The following is a 15449-nucleotide window of genomic DNA, read 5'->3' on the forward strand; positions in this document are numbered from 1 at the left end:
GCATCTTCTAGAGTTTTTATATGTTTGAAATCATACATGTATTCACTTTTGTTGGACTTCTTTTACTCAGCACAATTATGTTGAGGTTAAGGTGTGTGGTTGCATTTATCAGCAGTTCATTCTTTTTTATCGCTGAATGGTATTCCACTGTATGAATAAACCACAACTTGTTTATCCATTCGCATGTTGATAAATATCTGGGTTGGTGCTAGTTTTTGTTTAAGTAGGAATAAAACTGCTAGGAGCATTCATAAAAACTCTTTGATCACATGGTTTTATTTCTCTTGAGCCGATAGGAGTGGACTTGCTGGATCATATTTTTAAGTGTATGTCTAGCTTTTTATGCAAATGCTTTCCAAGATGGTTGCACCACTTTGCATTCCCACTAGCAGTTTAAGAGATGTTTTAGTACCTCCATATCCTTGCCAACATTTGGAATTTTAATTATAGCCATTCTAACAGGAGTGTAATGATATCTTATTATGGTTTGAAGTTGAATTTCCTTAATGACTAATAATGCTCAGCATCTATTGTGTGCTTATTTGCTAATTGTATGTATTCCTTGGTGAAGTGTCTATTCAAATCTTTTGACAGTTTTTATTGGATTGTTTTTCTCCTTATTGATTTTGAAAGTTTACTATATTTTCTGAATATAAGTTCTTTATCTAATATATGACTTGAAATATTTTCCTAGTCTGGGGCTTTTATTTTTGTTTTCCTAAGAGTGACCGTAAAAGGAGAAATTTTGAGTTTTGCTGAAGTCCAATGTATCGTTATTTTTTCATTTATAGATTGTACTCTTGCTGTCACATATAAGAAATTGCTGCCTAATCCAAAGTCACAAAGGAGTTCCCATTGTGGCTCAGTGGCTAACAAACCCCACTAGGAACCATGAGGTTTTGGGTTCCATCCCTGGCTCAGTGGGTTAAGGATCCGGTGTTGCTGTGTGCTATGGTGTGGGTCACAGACGCAGTTCAGATCAGGCATGGCTGTGGCTGTGACTGTGGTGTGGGCCGGCAGCTGTAGCTCCGGTTGGACCCCTGACCTGGGAACCTCCATATGCCTCGGGTGTGGCTCTAAAAAGACAAAGACAAAAAACAAAAAAACAAAAAAACAAAAAACCCAAAAAAAGCAAAGTCACAAAGATTTCCTCTCATGCTTTTTTCAAGAAGATTTTACATTTAGGTCTTTGATCTATTTTGAGTTGATTTTTTGCATATAGTGCAAAGCTGAATTGAAACTATTTTTTTAACCAGTTAATATCTAATTAATACTAATGGTTCCAGCATCATTTGTAGGGGAAAAATATATCTTTTTCTACATTGAATCACCTTAGCATCTTTTAAAAAAATTAATTCTTAGAAATGTGGATCCATTTTTGGACTTTATTTTGCTTCGTTGATCTATTTTTTCTACCTTTATGCTACACTATTTTGTTTACTGCAGCTTTATAGCAAGTCTTCAAATCAGGTAGCATTGAGCCTCCAAATTTTCTTTTTCTAAATTGATTTGTTTGTTGTGTGCATTTTGCATTTCCTTATGGGTTTTAAAATCAGTTTGTCAAATTAAACTAAAAAGAGCTGCTGGTATTTGGAGTGGGGCTGTCTTCAATCTAGGAATTTATTTTGAGAGAAATGCCATCTTAACAATAATGAGTCTCATGACTGACTAGCTCAGTGTATACTTCTATCTAGATCTTCTTTAAGTTCCTTCAGCTATGTTTTATAGTCCTCTTGGATATCCTTGGATAGATTTGGCCCTAAATATTTAAATTTTCAATACTTTTTTGAATGGATATTTTAATTTAAATTTTAGATTATTCATTGTTAGTATATAGAAATCCAGTTGATTTTGCATAGAATATGTTATCAGGCAACACTGCTTCCCTCATTAGCTGTTTTAACTTTATGATGGATTTCATCAGATATTCTGTAATGGCAATAATATCACCTGTAAATAACAGTTTTCCTCCTTTCTTTCCAAACCAGATGTCTTTTATTTCTTCTTCTTGTCTTAGTGCATTGGCTAGAAACTCCAGTATAATGTTTAGTAGAAATCATATAAACAGACTTCCTTTTCTGGTTTCTTATTTTATGGGGAAAGCATTCAGTCTTTTAGATATGCTGATAGCTAGTTTTTCACATGTACTTTTTGTCAGTTGAGAAATTTCTTATCTTAATTTGCTGAGAGTTGGTGTTTTTTTGTTTGTTTTTCCTTAATCGAGAATGAATGTTAGACTTTGTCGAAGACTCTCATCTCTACTTACTGAGATAATCATATGCTTTCCTTATTTTAGTTTGGTAATAATGTGAATTACATTTTTAAAAAAAATTTCCCATTAAACCAAACTTGGTTTCCTAGAGGAAAAGTTACATGGTCCCAATGTATCCTTTTTATAAATTGTTGGATTCGATTTGCTTACATTCTATTTTGCTTAGTGTTTGTGCATCTATGTTCATGGGGAATATGGGTCTATAGTTTTATCTTTTTTTAAAAAAGGTATCTCTATAATTTTGGTGTCAAGGTAATGCTGGGCTCATAGAATGAATTTGGAATGGTTTCCTTCTCTTCAACTTTCTGGAAGATTCAATTTATAATTGCAATTGTTTTTTCCTTATATGTTTGGTGAAATTCACCAATAAAGCCATCTGGGCTTGTATTACTCTTTCTGGAAAGGTGTTTATCTGCAAACTCAGTTCCTTTGGGAATCTCACATTTAAGAGTTGTTAGGTGAAATCAATGCGATGTTGAGTGTGGAAGAGATACTGATGAATCTCATAGATCATAGGTTTCCCTGCATGACTGGTAGGAATAGGCAGTATTCCTGGCCCTACGTATGGACTGGGCACTGGTCCCTTCAGTCTTCCCTGGACTTTGGTAGTTTCATCATAAACAGGAACTAACTGCTCTGCTGAATACTCAAGGGAACTTCAACCAATCTCTGGAGTTCTCTCTGTGAAGGTCTCTCCTTCCTGGTATTGTGGTCTGAGAACTCTTAACTGCCCTCATCTCCATGGTCCCTCAGCTGCTCAGTTCTGAGAGTCCACCTGGCTCTCCCTCATTGCCCCTCCCTGCTTGTGCCTGGGAGCTTTCTCCAGGCATAAGCTGGGACCAGGGTAGGGTACACCCCATTTATTTTCCATCTCTCAGGGATCACTATCCTTCACAGCTTGATGTCTAGCATCATGGGAACTATTTTCATATACTTTGTCTCTCTTGTTGCTGCTGTTGTTTCAGATGGGCAGGTAGTCTGGTGCTTATCGCTCCGTCTTGGCCAGAAGCAGGAGTCAGCAGTTTGCTTCCGAATCTAGGGGAAATCGTGCCATGTACTCCTCGAGAGGGAGCTGTTTGGCTGTGCCAGCTCCATCATGTCAGAGAAAACTTTCAGGGAGAGAGGTAAAGATAGAGCTCCTAATAATCCATAGCAGTAGAAGCTGCAATTAAGGATGCAGAAGTCACATGGAGGATGCTCATAACAGAAGCAGGAGGCCCTGGAGCTTTGCAGGCTTAATATCATAGAGGGGACAGGGCCTCAGGAGGGCCAGGTTGGAGAAATGATGAGTTCCTGGATGGTCCTGTGAATGCTGTAGGAACTTGACAAGCCATTCCATGCCTGTGATTCCAAGCTAAACGTGCCACTTACTTGCTAAGTGTGGAGGCATTTACGGAGGCCAAGGGGACCCTGCTTATTTGCAGCGTCCTGTTGTGCTCTATCAGTGCTAATGGGGGCTGAGCAGCCAAAGTATCATGTGTTACATCCACTGGGAAATTCACTCTCCAAGATCTAAGTGGAAAAGAACAACAGCTTCAACTTTAGGACACACTCTTGAGGGTGTGAGTTGGAAATAATGGGAAATTACTTTATTCCGAGTGTGCCAGATGGTGGATTTCCTTTTTTCTTTTCTTTTCTTCTTCTTCTTTTTTTTTTTTTTTAATAAGGTAGTCTCACACTGATGTTCTCACTCATCTTTCATCTACTCTGCATCCTTAAAAACCTCTCTGGGGGGAAACATAGACCCACCATCCTGGTGTTTCAGTGGTTTCCTCCTTTGACCAAAAAGTGCCACCATTCAAAAAAGGGGTGATCAACACAGGCGGCAGGTAGCACAGCTTTAGTTGACCTTTTTATCAGGAAGGCAACTGAGCAGTTACCAATTACAGCATGTTACATTGTGCCAGAAGAGTGCTAGTGCTTGCCATAAATTAATTCTTATAATAAGCACATGTGGTAACATAATATCAAATTTATGGATAAATAAGTGGAGACTCAGAAGCCATACCCCTTGTTAAATGCTGCATGTCTGTCTTTGAATCTCAAGCTCTTTGCTTATGCTGACTGAAGAACCCCAGGCTTTAAGCTAGTCTGTATTAATTTATGCTGTGAGGAAGTCCCAGAGCATAGAAAGTTCTTGTGTTTTGGACACAGACTTGGATAATTTCAAAAGCTAGCTCCACCCCCAATATCATTCATTCATTAAACCAATATCTAGGGTAAGTGATGAAGGGAGTGGGGGGAAATAAATTAGATTCTTAGATAAAGCTGGCTGCCTGGTGACAGTGGCGATATTGAGATTCAAACCCAAGTTTGTCTAACCTGAAGGTTTGGGCTCTTTCCACATCTTTCTGCATTCCCAATACAATTTAGTATTGTGCTGACTGCCATGACGCTGATGAACTATTTCGACGCCAGAGAAAGTATATGACAGTAGTTAAAAGTCTGGACTGTGAAATAGGCTGCCTGCGTTCAAATCTCATCTCTGCTACTTACTATCTATAAGATCTCGTGTAAATTACTTACCCTTCCTTTGCATCCATGTCTTATGGATAAGATGGGGATGATAAGAAGTGCCTACTTTATAGGGTTTCGTGAAGGTTCAGGGAGTGGAGAGAACACTTAGATGAGCCTTTGGTTCATCCTAACTACTGAGGCAATAATATTATCATCATTTCTCTCTTCCTGGTGTGTGTACAGAAACACTTCCCTCTTTAGAGTTAATGGGGATTATTCTTCTTTTCTGTGGAAATTTTAATGCACATTAAATTTACGATTTTAGAACTAGAAAGAAAAAAAATATCCTTTAAAATACATAGTGTTGTTACCCCTCCAAAAAACCCTCCTGCCCAGTTAGGATATGTGACCTCAGGAAACCAGAATAACCCAGCTCATAGCAGCAGAGTAACCACGGGGACACTGGAGGCAACTAAGTGAAATAAGACAGAGGAAGATAAATATTAAATGATACCACTGCAACTAAGTGAAATAAGACAGAGGAAGACAAATAGTATGTGATACAACTTACATGTGGGATCTAAAAATTAATACAAATGAATTTCTATACAAAACAGAAACAGACTCTCAGACATGGAAAACAAACAAGTTTATCGGAGGGGAAAAGAACAGGGGAGGGATAAATTAGGAGTATGGAATTAATAGATATACACAACTACATATAAAATAGACAACAAGGACTTACTGTATAGCAGAGGGAACGATATTCACTATCTGATAACAACCTATAATGGAAAATAATCCGAAAAAAGATATATGAAAATCACTTTGTTGTACATCTGAAAATGTACAAACACAGTATTGTAAATCAACTTTACTTCAATTTTTAAAAAGATAACGTCTATAGGAAGAGCTCCACATAGATAATCATGTTCTGCATTTTAGAAACTCCCCTACATCCTTCCAGCCGAAGATAAAATGGGAAGAAAAAAACACAGCGCTCTGTGTTTGCTCATGTAATTCTTCTTTTCTGTAATGATCCTGACTTTTATGGTCCCAAATCCTACCTGTTCCATCGGGGCCCCGGATCAGTCTGCCTCCTCCAGGAAGGCGTTCCAGATGCTTTTGTCTTCATTTCTGCCTACTCTTTCTCCGGGCAGTTCTGGACACGTGCTCCTCAGGATCTGAGACAACAATCTTGCTTGAGAACTTGTGAGTGATCAAAATCTCAGTCCGGACCCCAGACCCACTGCCTCAAGAGGCGGGGCTCAGCAGCACAGGTCTTAGGCAGCCCTGCAGATGATTCTGCTGCACCAAAGTTTGGACCAATGCAGGGGCCAGCGGCGTCTTGCCGGAGTGGCAGTCAGATCACCCCTTTGTCTCTTCACCTTCAACCGGTTGTGGATTCCCGTCTCCCTCCTAGCAAAACCCAAAGTATTTGTAAAAGCCTTCAAAGTCCTACGTGTACACGGGTTCCCCTTTTACCTGCCTGACTTCCTTTGCCCCACCCCCACTGTCCCTGTCACTCACTCCACCTCAGTCACAGGGGCCACTAAATGGAGAATGAATAGGCCAGGCTTGCTTCCATCTCAACCCTTTTATGGCGGCTTCCTGAGCCCAGCACATGCTTCCCGAAGTCTGTGCGGCTCAGTCCCTCACCTCCTGCAAATCCTTTCTTCTGTGATGTCTGCCCTGGTCCTACTACTTGTAATTAGGTCCACTCCTGCCCACTGACCCCTCAAGGCAGCTCGTTCCTGTGTTCTGATTTATTTTTCACCATTGCTTTGATCTGCATAGAACATTATGTATATTTCACTTCCTGGAATTTTTTTGTCTCACCCTGCTAGCAAGTTAGCTCCAAGAGACCGGAGATCTTACTTGGTGTTCTTCTGTTTTGTTCATTGATACAGGACGTGATCCATGTGGTGCTGAATATCCTGGATACCTGCGCGCGCACCCCCCACCCCACCCTCGCCAACACACACACACCCATTCACGTTTGATGAATGCCTGAATTCGGCACTTACTGTCTGCCCCGTTCATGAGCTCGCTCATCTACTGTGGTCTTTGGGGCCCGCTAGTCTGTAAGCTCCACGGCAGAGAAGCCCCATCTCAGATGGCCCTCGCCCCCACCATGCCCAGCGCCATGCTGAGAATGTAGAAAGCACGTGATGGTTCTTGATTACAGGTCTGACCACGTTGTCCCCTGGATTTGGGATTTAAGACAGAAAGCCCATGCAATGCCCCATAATCATCTGGGCTCCTCCCCTCCGCTTCCTCCATCTCCCAGCTCGAAGCCCCGCAGCCTGCCTCCTCGTCCCTGTCCAGCCATAATTCCCCATCATTTCCCCCAGACACGTGAAGGGTCCACTCTCACTGGCTGCTATCCCCTCCCCCAGGCTCTGCCAGCTCAGGCAGCCTCCATCTGTCCCTCAGCCGGGATCCAGCGACCCAGAATGACAGCTGAGATCTATAATTTATTAGTGCCCTTCTGCTGGGCCTTTTTTTCTTTCTTCCTCTGAGGCATCACTGGTGCACAGGCCTTAGCACCATTGGAGGGGCTGCAGGTGCTAGAAGGCCGCCCAGAATGGAGGTAATTCAAGTCAGGTATTGGGTGAAGATATGCAATTAGAGATTCTGGAACACACTGTGCAGGCAGAAAAATGTCCTTCTGACTCTAAATTGTGTCCTGGAGTCTCTTCTTCGCCCTTCTATGCATTTGCCTGTATGTATAGTCAAATCACATTTTGCTCTTTGAAGAAGCACACACATCATTTGAAGCTAAGAAGCTCTGAGAGGGGGCCAGTCAGCATGCATGAGTTGTCTTCTCAAACCTCGGTAGGCAATATGTGTTTTTAATAATCATCTGGTAATTAACAGCTGTGATTCAAAGCCTTTCATTTGGAAAAATAATAATAATTTTACTTCCTGGTGCCAGGAGCCAGATGGGCAGCCAAAGAGAGAAGCCTCCAGCTATGTATCAGACAAGTAGAGAAGGTAGGGTCCACAAGCTGGCTCATGACCCTACAGCTGGCACAACATCTGGGTGGGAGAACAGAACATCAGCCTGGATACCTGCACCCCTCCCCCCCCCCGCCCCCAACGTATACACACTTGTCCACTGGCACTAATCACAGGGCTGGTTTATAATCCCAGCTATAAAAGAGATAGTCCTTCCTCCGCTGACTAGTTCGAAATGACCTCTTTTGAATAATGTCAAACTGGGAAATTATTTTGAAATATCACACGTCCATGAATTTTTTATTTGGTTTAAAGAAATTGCATTGGCCCTTAGGCCTTCTTGCTGCTAGCTACCATCATCTCAGATATCTCCCCTTCTGCTTCTTTCTGTCACCTGAGGTCAATGAATAACAGACCGCCTTTCTAGCATCACCTGTCTGTAGCAGATATACTCAGTGTCTTTACAAATCTCTATCTCCGTATACACAATTGCATACACACAAAGCTTATCGCTAAAGATATAAAAAGTGGGAAAATAAGATAAAGAAGGAGGGTGACAAAAACAAATGGTCTGGATATATTTTTATTACTTTTTTTTTTTTTTTTGTGGTCTTTTCCAGGCTGCACCCATGGCATATGGAGGTTCCCAGGCTAGGGGTCTAATTGGAGCTGTAGTCGCCAGCCTACGCCAGAGCCACAGCAACTCGGGATCCGAGCCATGTCTGCAACCTACACCACAGCTCATGGCAACGCCGGATCCTGAACTCACTGAGCGAGGCCGGGGATCAAACCTGCAACCTCATGGTTCCTAGTCTGATTCGTTAACCACTGAGCCACAACGGGAACTCCTTATTACATTTCTTATTATGTCCAGTTGTCTCATCTTTTGGAGGCTTGCACAATGATGGCTTGAGTTTATCTGTTTGGCTGAAACCATTTCAAAATTGTCCTGGATTTGAGGCTCTCTTACCATTCTCATAGAAAGAAAGAGAGGAAGTTTGGAAGTAAGAGAGGGAAGGAGAAAGGGGGGAAAAAAGAAAGGAAGAGTAGAAATTGGTCTGCTATAAACTACCATGCCCGTGCCTGTCTTTATTTGCTATGTGTCTAACATGAACCTATCACAGCAAAGCCATCTTAGACGAGATTGAATTTTGGTCCAGCAGCTCTGTGCTCTACATCACTTGAGTGGAAGAGGACCAGTGATAACTGATTCTTGGCTCTGCACAATTCCATCCATCACCAGGAACAATAGCAGAACTGTAGTTGCCTTTCCAATCCTGCTTTGAGGGGCTTAATATTTTGATGGTTGCCATGGCAAGAGGCTTAAAACACTACTGGAGGACATGAAAGGCAGGAGATAATGCTTCATAACTTTCAACAGCCAGACTCAGCAAAGAGGATTTGGGCATTTCCATTTTATATAGTGGAAAGAAGAGCAAATCAAGGATCAGAAGAACTGGATTCCAGTTTCAGACAGGCCATTAAATAATGAGGTGACCTTAGATGGCTTGTCTCTCCACCTCTGGGCAGAAAGATTCCTCTTCTGAAAAATTAGAAAATCATCATGAACGCACAAAATATTGGGATTTTAAAAGAGTGATAATATACACAGTGTGGTCAGAGAGTTGGAATCTGGTCCCTTCTCTCCAGGAACCACCTGTGAACCTCAGCTTTGAAGAACCGTATTTTAAGCACATAGAGGTATTGATAGAAGATGATTGAAAAAATAATACTAAGAGTAACTACAGTTATCCTTGCCTCTGTTATTATTCATTGGACACTGTATACCAGACATTGTGCTTTATAAGTATTATTGGCTTGAATCTCCACATCAACTCTGGGAGACAAGGCAGTCCTTACTATACAGATCAAGGGACCCTTTAAGAGGGTCACACAACTCTGTTAGGGGATGGGAATGCAAATCCAGGCATATTTAACTCCACTGTCCATGCTTTTAGCCATCATGCCTATTTCACACTTTGCAGGCACTTATGACGCCAGCTTATGTACTTGTCCTATCACAAACATCATTCCATTTTGTGGACACAAAGACCTAATGAGGGAACATTATTCTCTCCATGTCATACATGAGAAAACTAAAGCTCAGAAAGTTTAGGTAAGGTGCCCAAGGCCATCCAGCCTGTAACTACAGGCACCAAGAATCTATGCCCCATCCCTTCGCTCCTGGAGCCACTGTGCTAAGATGAAGTTTCAGAGAGATGCTAGCAGTCCTAGACATTGCTCAGCATCCCTGCCTCTAGCCATTTCCTGCTGGGCCTCCTTCCCAGGTCTCAGCCTCCTGCTTCGGGATGAGGCCCACTTCTCTCTCCCAAGAATGAGCTGCCCCCGGCTCTTGAAGTTGATCCCCCCCATGGCCTGGTCGCCTCCTAACTTCCTCTTACTCTGTCACACAAAACAGCTTGGGTGCTTCCTCTAGTCTGTGTCCTCAGGGCCTTTGCCTTCCTCACCCCAAAGAGCCTGGCAAGACCTTTTCCTAAAGAGAAACAGAATCCTCTTGGGAAGGCAAAGTCCGTGGTCATTCTGGGACATCTGGTTTCCAAAAGAGCCAATTTATAGAGGAAGAGCTTTACCTCCCTTCTAGCTCCACATATGGTACAGAGGGATCAAATATACCTTCAACAGCTCAAAACCAGTGAGGGGAACCAAGATGAGAATAGAAATTAAAGGGAAGCCAGTGCACAGAATATATTCTTTTCTATCCAAAGCATTGCTAAAAGACAGTTACAAATTTGGCTTTTCATATGCTTCCAAAAAGGGCAGCAGCAAGCGACAGGGCCCTGTTTGGAAGCATTGATCAGCTCATGGCAGCAGGAGGAGAAATTGCTAACTAGGTGAGTTAGAAGGTGCTACAAACATGCCAGGGAGAAGCGGTCAGATTCAGGAGGATGGTTTCCATTCCATGGAAGACAGGTCTTAATTCCTAAGGAAATTCAGCCCGGCAAAAGTCTGTAAGATGGATTGCAGGTAGAGGGTCCGGAAGCAGGAAAGCTACCCTGAGGTTCAGGCCCAGGTAGACCTGGGTAAAAGCTGGCACTGCTCCCCTGGACCAGGCTCCAGCCTACCTGTGGGCATACACAGCCCATGCAAAGCCCAGCATCCAGGCAACCACTGACATTGTCTTCCTGACTACCCAGCATGGCAGTGATCACTCTGCTTCTGCTCTTCTGTGGAATACATGCTACTCATTACACCTGTATTGTAGGTGTTTGTGGATATGCATGTGTATACATATACATGTATATATGGTCTGTGGATGTGTGTGTGTGTGTGTGTGTGTGTGTGTATGCATAATTTTATGAACACATTCATGGCATATGGAAGTTCCTGGGCCAGGAATTGAATCCTAGAATACAGGAATACATCTGTATTGTAGGTGTTTGTGGATATATATATATGTATGTATGGTTTGTGGATATATATGTGTGTGTGTATACATACATATATACATACATATGTGTGTGTGTGTATAAGTGTTAGCTTTTAAAGTATTCAATTCAGTGGGTTTTAGTATATTTATGACATTCTGCCATCATTACCACAGTTACCAAATTATATATATATAATTTTATGGGCACACTCATGGCATATGGAAGTTCCCGGGCCAGAAACTGAATCCAAGTTTCATCTGCAGCCTACATCGCAGCTGAGGCAACACCAGATCCTTTAATCCACCAAACCGGGCCGGGAATCAAACCCGGACTTATCAGCTACCAGAGCTGTTGCAATCAGATTCTTAACCCACCACACCACAGCAGGCACTCCTGTGGATATGTTTACTAAAAAATAAGCTTTAAGAAAGTAAGGGCCCTCTCTTATACCACTTTGCCTAAAGTGAACTACAGTGTAGTGAAATGATAATAATAAAAATAATAATAATAGTACCCAACACTTAACTGCTCAGCTAGTCTCCCTCTCCGGGTGTGCATCTGGACTCTGAGGGAATGAGGTGTAGGATAATGCAGTATATGGTTGGATAATAGTGTGTGATGATTAAAAAAAAAAAGTGTCGATTTAGAAGTCAGACCATAAGGATTTGAAATCTGAAATGCACTGACATTTATAAGAAGCGTGACCTTAGGCAGTTACCTAGCCTATCCACCCTGAGTTTTCCGTCTGCTGGAAGAGGTTGTTGTGAGGATTAAGGGAGTTAATCCATATAAAGCATGTCAAAGAACCCCTAGGATGGGCTGAGTGGTCAGGAAATGTTAGGTCTTAGGGCTACCACATGCAGTGGACACTCTTAAATACTGTGGGATGGACGGGGGCCTCTGGGTGCTTAAGGGGCCAGGGTGTCACCAATGAAGATGGGATATTGAGAGGTTAGTTTTCCCAGTGTCTTTGTTGGTAATCGAGAAATAGTTCACATACTAGAAAATGTTGGCTTTTAGAGTATTCAGTTCAGTAGGTTTTAGTATATTTATGACATTCTTCCATCATTACCACACTCTCCACAGCATTTTTTTGTCCTTTTTCGGGGCCGTACCCAGGGCATATGGAGGTTTCCAGGTCAAACTGGAGCTGTAGCCTCTGCCCTATGCCACAGCCACAGCAAAGCCAGGTCTGAGCTGCATCTGTGACCTACACCACAGCTCACGGCAACACCTGATCATTAACTCACTGAGCAAGGCCAGGGATTGAACCTGCATCCCCATGGATACCAGTCAGATTTGTTTCCACTGAACCACAGCGGAAACTCCTCCAAAGCATTTTTTTAATCACTTCTAAAAGAAACCCCATACTCATTAGTAATCACTTCCCCTTCCCCCTCCTCCCGGCCCCTGGCAGCCAGAGACTAGTGGTTTCTTTCTCTATGGATTTGCCTATTCTGTACATGTAATGTACTATTCAATACGTGGCTTTTTGTGTCTGACTTCTTTCATTTAGCATCTTCAAGATTCATCCACGTCGTAAGCGTGTCAGTGCTTCATTCCCTTTTTTGGCCAAATAATATTCCATTGTTTAGATAGACCACATTTTACTTATCCATTCATTACTTGATAGAAAACTGGAATATTTCTGCTCTTTGGCTGTCATTAATAGCTAATAATGCTGCTATGAACTTTCATATACAGGTCTTTTTGTGGACCTGTGCCATCATTTCTCTTGGGTATGTACCCAGGGGTAGAACCGCCAGGTTGTGCGGTAATTTTATGGTTAACTCTTTGCAGAACTACCAACCTGTTTTCCAATGTGGCCTCACCATTTTACCTTCCCACCAGCCGTGGATGAAGTTGCCAGTTTCTCAATAACCTAGCAACCCTTGTCAGTGCCTGTCTTTGGGTCACAGCCATCCTAGAGTGGTCCATGGTTTGGATGTGCACTTCACGGCTGGCTAATGATGTGGGACATTGTTTGGATTTGCACTTCCTGGATGGCTAATGACGTGGGACATTGTCTCCTGTGCTTATTGGCTGTTTGCAGATTCTTAGCGCATTTGTCATTAACATGATGCATTTGAGGTGGGCATGATAGAGCTCCATAAAATTGTCCAGGGGTGGAGTTTCCGTCGTGGCGCAGTGGTTAACGAATCCGACTAGGAACCATGAGGTTGCGGGTTCGGTCCCTGCCCTTGCTCAGTGGGTTAACGATCCAGCATTGCTGTGAGCTGTGGTGTAGGTTGCAGACGCAGCTCAGATCCCGCGTTGCTGTGGCTTTGGCGTAGGCCAACGGCTACAGCTCCGATTCGACCCCTAGCCAGGGAACCTCCATATGTTGCGGAAGCAGCCCAAAGAAATAGCAAAAAGACAAAAAAAAAAAAATTGTCCAGGGGTAATACATACCCTATAAACACGTGGACACATGTGAGGGTGGATGAGTGTGGACTAAGTGTTTTTGTAATAATCATCACATAGATCGTTGCTAAATTTGTACGGATGCCTGACTTCTAGGAGAAGAAGAGCAGGAGAAACATACTTAGCGGGACAGTAAAAGTGTGGAAAGGAAAGAGGAAAGGAAAGCATCTGTCAGAGTCAGGAATGGATCCTCGGTGCCTCATGGGGAGAAAAATTTCAAATTTCAAGGACTTCTGTTAGGATCGGCACAATGTCTGAGGTCAGGGGTTTCTCTCTGAAATAAAACAGTCTTCAGGAAGATCATTGTCAGCTCTCGAACCCAATCAGTAAGACCTCAACAGATTTTGTTATAAAAAGATAATTCTCCTTAGGACGTTATTACCCAGTACTTCTTACATCAGATTGCCAGCTGCTTTTATTAAAATCCATGAAATACTTTAGAGATTCAGAATACAGAATTGTTTTCCCTTATAATTTCTCAGACCAGAAAAAAATACAATTATCCAATTATACCTCACTGTTGGTTCTAAAATGTTGCAGCATCCACAACCCCATCCCCCAGTGTGTGTTCTCAATATGTCCAATTTCTTCACCCTGATTTTGCTCTCTCTAAAGAGAGCAAAATCAAGAAATTCACTCCAAGGAAAATCGCAAGCATTGTGGATCCTTCTTAACTTTATGTTTATCTGGTTTCTTTAGATCAAAGATATGTAGATCAGTTCCCATTTTCATGTTGCTAAAAATAATTCAGCCTGGTTGGGCAGGTAAATGCTTGGTTTTGATGCTCATCTTCCATTTGAGTTTGAGATCAGAGCTTTTCCTTGTATATGATGTTATTTAATCAACTCCAAATTCCTCTTTAAAAAGGCTCTTAACTGTTCCTGTTTATCCCTCTTATTTCTGTTCATTTTATGCAGCTTCAAACACAGCTGACACTTGCCCAGGTCCATTAATGGAAAATAAAGGTCATGGCTGGGGCACCAATCATCACCCTACCAGACTTCCACTCAGGCTCGTGTGTGCATGTGTCAATCTTTTCAATTTTCTTTCTGATTTAGAGGAAGCAATCATAACAGAATTGGCCCTGAATGTAGGCTGCCAAGCTTCCTTGATGAAATTCACCATCAAGCAGGCAGTGGGCTGGTTGGACCTCATGACTGAGTTCACCAAATTGCATTTACAGAGGCAAGGGCCAGCCCAACACAGCCTGAGCCATGGAGATTTGCTCTTCTCTGGAAAATGCCTCTTGGGCTGGGTCTGCTGGTGGTTGTTCGTGTCTGTTCTGTCCTTTGGTGATCCCTCTGCGGAATCCCCACCCCACCCCCAGCAAATGCCTCTATCTGTAGGAATGTCTGTCCATTTGATGTCCTACCATGTGTGGTATAACATAATGGTCAGGGAGTTCCTGTCATGGCTCAGGGGTGAACAAACCTGACTAGTGTCCATGAGAACGCAGGTTCGATCCCTGGTATCGCTCAGTGGGTTAAAGATCTAGCATTACCGTGAGCTATGGTGTAGGTCGCAGATGCAGCTCAGATCTGGCATTGCTGTGGCTGTGGTATAAGGGCCAGCATCTACAGCTCCGATTGGACCCTTAGCCTGGGAACCTCCATATGCCGCTGGTGCGGCCATAAAAAGATGAAAAAATAAATAAAGTAATGGTCAGGAAAAGTATGCACTTTCAAATTCCACTGTCTCTGCCACTTCTTAATTGGGCAATCTTAGGCTATTTTATGTAAACGCTCTGGGCCCCCGTTTATTCTTCTGTTAAAGTGAAGATAATTAAGGAACCTGTTTCATAGGGCTGTCATGAGAATTAATGAGATAGGCCATAGCAAGTTCTCAGTGCAATAGGCAGTGCAAAATCTATCTTGCATTTGGTTATTTATTAGCCCAATTTATTATTTACTCACCCAGTTGTCCAGACTGGACACTTCTGAGTCTTT

General features: G+C 42.5%; 1 protein-coding gene across 4 annotated transcripts in view; it reads left to right on the forward strand.

The window, feature by feature from the left end:
- NTM (neurotrimin) overlaps positions 1–15449 on the forward strand; it is a 1001303-nt gene that overhangs the window by 354886 nt on the left and 630968 nt on the right. The window lies entirely within an intron of this gene.

The sequence above is a fragment of the Sus scrofa genome, chromosome 9, assembly GCF_054392235.1.
Source record: "Sus scrofa isolate SSC_HxYL_T2T_F1_AM1 chromosome 9, Sscrofa_HxYL_maternal_Yorkshire_Landrace_v2.0, whole genome shotgun sequence".
In the NCBI taxonomy this organism is placed as follows: Eukaryota; Metazoa; Chordata; class Mammalia; order Artiodactyla; family Suidae; genus Sus; species Sus scrofa.